Raw genomic sequence first — 7,586 nt, forward strand, 5'->3', positions numbered from 1 at the left:
TTTGGATATCCTTTATTTAGGATTTGTTGATATAATCTCTTTGGGCACAGTTTTCCAATGTAGAGGGATAGAATAAATGAAAACATTTCAAATTAACCTTTTAAACATGAGCTAAAAAGCAGCTATATAAGTGTAACTTCTTCTAAATGAATTTATCATGAGCTATTTATTGTGCTCTACTACTAGCTAAAAATAGTTTTTAGTCAATTGTTATATGTTTAGAGTATATATAATATAGACCAATGTGGTGTGGAGTTGCTGCTGTTGTTGTTGATGATGTTGCTGTTGTTATGTTCTTGTTGTGTTGTTGTTATTGTTATTATTGTTGTTGTTGTTGTTTTCCTCTCTGACTTCTAAGAGAGAAACGCTCAAATGAGGACCCCCCAACCCGTGAAGATGGAACTGGTCACATTTTCCGCGCTGTGTCATATTGCCACTTGGCAGACAACAAGCTCCCCCAAGCTGTTAGCCTTGACCCTCACACTGAAAACAATACGGCCCCGCTGATCCAAAATTCAAATACAAGCCTCATTCTTTCACTGAAAATGTTTTTGTTGTGTTCAAGGTTGTTGCTAGATTGTGCGTTTAGAGAGGACGTCTAAATGTTGACAAATGAGGCTCAACCGAACATCTATTGTGTGATGTTTTAAACAGTTGCTGTGGAAGACAATAACAGTGCTGCAAAATGTTGAGTAATGTGTATACTGGAATGAGAAGCACACAAGAGACATTTCCCACAAAGCTACCAACTCTGATCTAAACTGTTAAAGATAACTATATAAAGATATATTATACCTATAAAACTGAATATGAAATATTTCATTTTAAAGCTTTAAGATCAAATTATTCCATTAGGTCTTAATATAATCCTACAGAAAGTTGCTATATCTGTGTATTCCAGGCAGGATGCAGGTGTGTTTCTCGTCGTCGGAGCTCTGAGTGTAAAGATGAACTACTCCTTCCAAGCAACATTTCATCAAGGAGATAAATCACACATCCACATGATAAAGCCAAGAAGGCATCTTAAATAAAGCTTTACTCTGGCAGTGCAGAGATAGGGCGCTCGATGTGCGTGTGCGTGCGTGTGCGTGCGTGTGCATGTGTGCACGTGTGTGTGTGCGTGCACGTGCGCGCACATGTGTGCGCGCGCGTGTGCGCATGCGTGCGCGTGTGTGTGTGCATGCAAGCGTGTATGTGTGTGTGCGTGCATGCGTGCGCGTGCGTGCGTGCGTGTGCGTGTGTGTGCGTGTGTATATGTGTGTGTGTGTGCGTGCGTGCATGCATGCGCGTTCGTGCGTGTGTGTATGTGCGCGTGCGAGCGTGTATGTGTGTTTGTGCATGCATGTATGCATGCGTGCACACGCGTGCGTGTGTGTCTGTGTGTGCGTGTGTGTGCGTGTATGTGCATGCATGCACGCGCGTGCGTGTGTGTGTGCGTGTGTATGTGTGTGTGTGTGTATGTGCGCGTGCGAGCGTGTATGTGTGTTTGTGCATGCATGTATGCATGCGTGCACACGCGTGCGTGTGTGTGTGTGCGTGTGTGTGCGTGTGTGTGTGTGTGCGTGTGTATGTGTGTGTGTGTGTGTGTGTGTGTATGTGTGTGTGTGTGTGTGTGTGTGTGTGTGTGTGTGTGTGTGTGTGTGCAGCTCTATACCATGGTTCTCCTCTTGGAGGCCACCAGGGATGTGCAGGGTAGGTGTTACATGAACATGCTGGTGGTGTGCCCCGCTTGGGCACAGTGTGGACAACATGGTGTGTTTTTCTTACCCAGTGCAAGGTGTGGATGGTGTGGACATTTCTCTGTTTGAACACTCCTTAGCTATTCCCAGATCGCTCCACGATCTGGGAACATGTGTGTTGGAGCAGGTGGAGCTCTGATCTGTGTGTTGGAGCAGGTGGAGCTCTGAGCTGTGTGGTGGAGCAGGTGGAGCTCTGAGCTGTGTGGTCGAGCAGGTGGAGCTCTGAGCTGTGCAGACCCATGCTGCCCCAGCCCCACAAATCAAGCACACTACTTCAAGGATACTGTCCTGTTTGGGACCCTAAGAGGTCAACACAGATACACACAATAAAGACACCACACCCATTCCCGAGAACATCATGTCTCCTGCACAGCTTATGAGACATTGTAACTCAGTGTTTCTGAGCATTAATGATCAGCCGTTTAAAGTGATGTAATTAGATATGACAAATGATGCCAGAAAATGTGTATGAAAATAGACAAATCTGTATTATTCATGCAGAATAAACAACTCCCAGATGGGATGAAAGATAAATGTTAGCTCCACAAATACCTGTTTCAGTATCTCCTAAATCACAATGACCTGGAAACGTGGGGCTACGCACGCGAGATTCACACTTTATGTGTTCCAGCTGTAAGGCCCAGTCAGTGCAGCTCAGCGGTGGAGAATGAGGGCAACTGTACCGATGAAAATCAATTCAATTCAATAAAAACCAGTTAACAGATTCAGTAATGAGCTGGTTGTAGTTTTGACTGCACCATAAGTGCTGTGTTCAACAGTTAATGTCTCACATGTTGATCCAGACTGTTGTCAAGTACCAAGGTAATTCTGTTTTTCTTAGTCACCAGGTCAGAGGTCAGACTGGGTCAGGCTTGTCCGAGCCTACTTCCCCCCCCCCCCCCTGAAAAAAACACTTGTTTATTATTGTCATTTTTTATAGTTTGTTTTTAGTAATGTGGCCTGTATGAATTAGAAGTATAATCAGAATTATAATATATCCAGTGGAGAAAATCTAATTAGAATCTAATTATAAACAAATCTAATTCTCAGTCTAATTTTGATCCTAATAATAAAAGCACATTATCTTTCAGTTCTCTCTCAATAGCATTTAATCAGCTCACATTTAAATCGTGTGGCATTCATGCACTGGTATTTTGAAGTTTCTGCACTGATATTTTGAAGGGGTGGGCCTAATGGCTTATAAGGAGTGATCTGTATGAATGCAGGGCTTTGCGCAGCATGACTACTTTGACAAACCTGCAGGTCAAAATGGCAGTGGAGATAAAGTAGAGATAACCATGAAGCTGGAAGCAACGGCCCACAGGTGCTTGACCGAGGGCTGGTCTGCGTGTCCACAGGCAGCCTGCATGACCGAGGGCTGGTCTGTGTCCACAGGTAGCCTGCATGACCGAGGGCTGGTCTGCGTGTCCACAGGTAGCCTGCATGACCGAGGGCTGGTCTGTGTCCACAGGTAGCCTGCATGACCGAGGGCTGGTCTGTGTCCACAGGCAGCCTGCATGACCGAGGGCTGGTCTGTGTCCACAGGTAGCCTGCATGACCGAGGGCTGGTCTGCGTGTCCACAGGTAGCCTGCATGACCGAGGGCTGGTCTGTGTCCACAGGTAGCCTGCATGACCGAGGGCTGGTCTGTGTCCACAGGTAGCCTGCATGACCGAGGGCTGGTCTGTGTCCACAGGTAGCCTGCATGACCGAGGGCTGGTCTGCGTGTCCACAGGTAGCCTGCATGACCGAGAGCTGGTCTGCGTGTCCACAGGCAGCCTGCATGACCGAGGGCTGGTCTGCGTGTCCACAGGCAGCCTGCATGACCGAGAGCTGGTCTGCGTGTCCACAGGCAGCCTGCATGACCGAGAGCTGGTCTGCGTGTCCACAGGCAGCCTGCATGACCGAGGGCTGGTCTGTGTCCACAGGCAGCCTGCATGACCGAGGGCTGGTCTGCATGTCCACAGGCAGCCTGCATGACCGAGGGCTGGTCTGCGTGTCCACAGGCAGCCTGCATGACCGAAGGCTGGTCTGCGTGTCCATAGGCAGCCTGCATGACCGAGGGCTGGTCTGCGTGTCCATAGGTAGGTACTGGTGTATACTGCTGTGTATTGGTGAATGATGTCTGCTGTGTTATGGAATACTCCGCTCTACTGCTGATGGAGATCAGATCTCCCCTCCGTAATGGAGAACTCATCCCACCAAGAATGTAAACATTCCTCACAGCTGCTGCCATGCTGTTGCCATGGTGAAATGAATCCCTGCCCACGGACTTTGAACAATGTGCTTTCTGCAGGCTTTCTATGTGATACACACATGGTCTCCTCTCTCCACACACACACACACACACACACACACACACACACACAAACACACACACACACACACACACACTCACACACTCACACACACACATACACACACACACACACACACACTCACACACACACACACACACACACACACACACACACACACACAAGCACACATACACACTCACACACACACACACACACACACACACACACACACACACATACACATACATACACAAACACAACTACACATACTCCGCCCATAAACACACAAACACACGCGTGCGTTCAAATGATCAGCTCTGTGTGAGGACATTCACAATCTCTACGGAGTCAGGAAACAAACTGCTACACGACCACATGCAATGACTCTGAGACAGTCAACCTCTGAGGCTCCTCCCCATCTGAGCCCCCTCCTCCACCTGAAGCTCCTCCCCCAACCACCTTACAGCTCTACTGCAAAGCAGTAAAATGTTTAATAAACAGCAACCTGCACATAATTCTATTTATGCAAGGCCATCTTCCAAATGGTGCTGCAATGAAAACGTACACGCGCGTTAAAGACAAGACAGTTACAGATATCATATGATAAATCTTTAAGTTCTTTTTTTTTGTGGCAATACAGTAAATGTACTTGAACTCTAATCTGTCCATCCGTTTAAACATAGATGTTCGTAAATCCTATTAAGCACACAGTTCCAAAGAAGTGTCAGTGTCATGTCACCATCATCGTTGCTGCTGCTGCTGTTGTTTACTCCAGCAGGATGCTTTCATGATAGGGGTGTCTACACCAGGCCATGGCGAGGATCCTGCAGCAGGCTGTTCCTCGTCCACTTGAATCCGAAACAACGCGTTAAAGACGATAACTCTGATAACAGAAGTGCTAAAGTGCTACTCAGTGTATAATTGTAAAAATTTTGAAAAATTAAACCTAATGAAATAAATGTGAACTATGTGCTCAATAAAAGATAGATATATTTTAGATAGATAGTTTTCTCTAGAAGTCATTTACTATGACACTATTGTCATAAAGATAATCTCGGTCTGAGAAAGCCATCCTCAGTAGACTCATAAGGAAATGTCCAATTCCGCTGGGCCTGAGTGAACTGAGGGTAAAAATAGCCTTCACGCACAGAGCGGCTTCTAATCAGCGCTGAAGCTACACCACATGCGTACACACACGGCGGGTATTTATACCTCTGTCATGAGCGCGGTCCGTTTAAAATGAAAGGATATCCTACTGGGATGATTGACTAAACAAACATACAGTTTGCGCTTCACTGCGCTAATTACTTTGACTTAGTGGAAGTCAGATAAGCATGTTACTGTTATTTAAAAAAAAAAAAAGATCATTGTTGGTAGTTCCTGTGATTTCCGGCCACCTCAGCCACTGTCCAGGGAAGGTTTGCTTTTTTGACAACAATCTTTTGACAATGTGCAGTTAGCGTGTTTACTCACATATGTATTCATATGCAAAGAGGAAATCTCAGGGGAAATTAAATATTTAAACAAAATACTTAAGTAACATATAATGAATACTATGTCAGAGGGCTTCAGGACACACACAGAACTGGGGCATATCACGTCAGTGGGGTTCACGACACACACAGAACTGGGGCGTATCATATCAGGGGGCAGAGGTGCAGTCTCTTAAGGGCATCATGGGGAATTGGAGGTCTGTACCACAGCACTCTGGGCTGCATTTCTCATCCTTTATTCTCATTATTAATGTGCATAATTAATGACTCTGCTTTAAGAGCTTTAATTCAGGAGGGTTAGTAATGGCATCTCTCTGCACTTTAGAGTTTTGTGGGTGCGTGGGTTTTTTTTTCTCAGGCATTGCGTAACAGGGCTAGCCGAGTCCAGACTGCGAGTTCATTAGAGTGTCGCCGTGGCAGCTACTTGGACCCGAACGCTGCTGTCAACTCAACTGAATAGAGAGCTTTCAGAACCCGCATATTCAGATCTACCACAGACTAATGCAGCACTTCAGCTGGAAGCACTTTGGCACATTAAAATGCTAATCTGTCAAAAGTACATTTACAGTACATTTACATCAGGGATCAGTTGTGCTTAATGGAATGATGACAATTGTGATAGCTGTTTCTTCTCTTGGCTTTTCCTTCTCTTGTAACTGGATGTTACATGTACTAAATACACAGTACTGGATGTTACATGTACTAAATACACAGTACTGGATGTTACATGTACTAAATACACAGTACTGGATGTTAAATGTACTAAATACACAGTACTGGATGCTACACATACTAAATACACAGTACTGGATGTTACACGTACTAAATACCCAGTACCAAATGTTACAAGTACTAAATACACAGTACTGGATGTTACACATACTAAATACCCAGTACCAGATGTTACAAGTACTAAATACACAGTACTGGATGTAACATGTGCTAAATACACAGTATTGGATGTTAAATGTGCTAAATACACAGTACTGGATGTTAAATGTACTAAATACAAAGTACTGGATGTTACTCCAGTACTGGATGTTACTCCAGTACTGTTAGGATTCATATTACTAACGCCTGCCTTAAATCATTCGTGAGACTGTCAGTCTTTGTCAAGTCCTCTTTTACATATCTGGCATTCTTCTAAAGACTCAGTCACTTACTCACTCACTGACTCACTGATTCACTCAATCCCTCACTCATTGACTCATTGACTCAGTCACTTACTCACTATCTCACTGATTCACTCACTCACTCACCCACTGACCCACTGATTCACTTACTCCCTCACTGATTTACTCACTTACTCACTCCCTCACTGATTCACTCACTTACCCACTCACTCACTAGCTCATTGATTCACTCCCTCCCTCCCTCCCTCACTGACTCATTGACTCAGTCATTTACTCACTCACTGACCCACTGATTCATTCACTCCCTAACTCACTGATTCATTGACTCAGTCACTTACTCACTCACTGATTCACTGATTCACTCACTCACTCACTCACTGACTCACTGATTCACTCATTGACTCACTGATTCACTCACTTACCCACTCACTCACCGACTCACTGATTCACTCACTCACTCACGGACTCACTGATTCACTCACTGACTCACTGATTCACTCACTTACCCACTCACTCACCGACTCACTGATTCACTCACTCACTCACTGACCCACTGATTTACTCACTCTCTCACTCACTGACTCATTGACTCAGTCATTTACTCACTCACTGACTCACTGATTCACTCACTCACTCAGTCATGCACTCACACAAAGGCCTCCTGAGTGGAAAGCCTGAGTTTCTCATGGGAGTGATTAGTGTCTGAGACTCCTGGCACCATCAGCTGCCCCCGTACTTCCCAAATGACTGTACGAATCCATTAGACACATATGAGCAATTAGTGAAATGAGTTCCTCTCTGTCACACATCATTTCACGGCTGGCTGACACTCCGAGCTTCCTTTTCCCTCAGCGTCCTCTCCTGTGGGTGTGGCCTGTTACTGATCCAGGACCAGTTGTTTAGTTCTGGTTGAGTCCAGAGC

The sequence above is a fragment of the Electrophorus electricus genome, chromosome 19 (assembly GCF_013358815.1).
Source record: "Electrophorus electricus isolate fEleEle1 chromosome 19, fEleEle1.pri, whole genome shotgun sequence".
In the NCBI taxonomy this organism is placed as follows: domain Eukaryota; kingdom Metazoa; phylum Chordata; class Actinopteri; order Gymnotiformes; family Gymnotidae; genus Electrophorus; species Electrophorus electricus.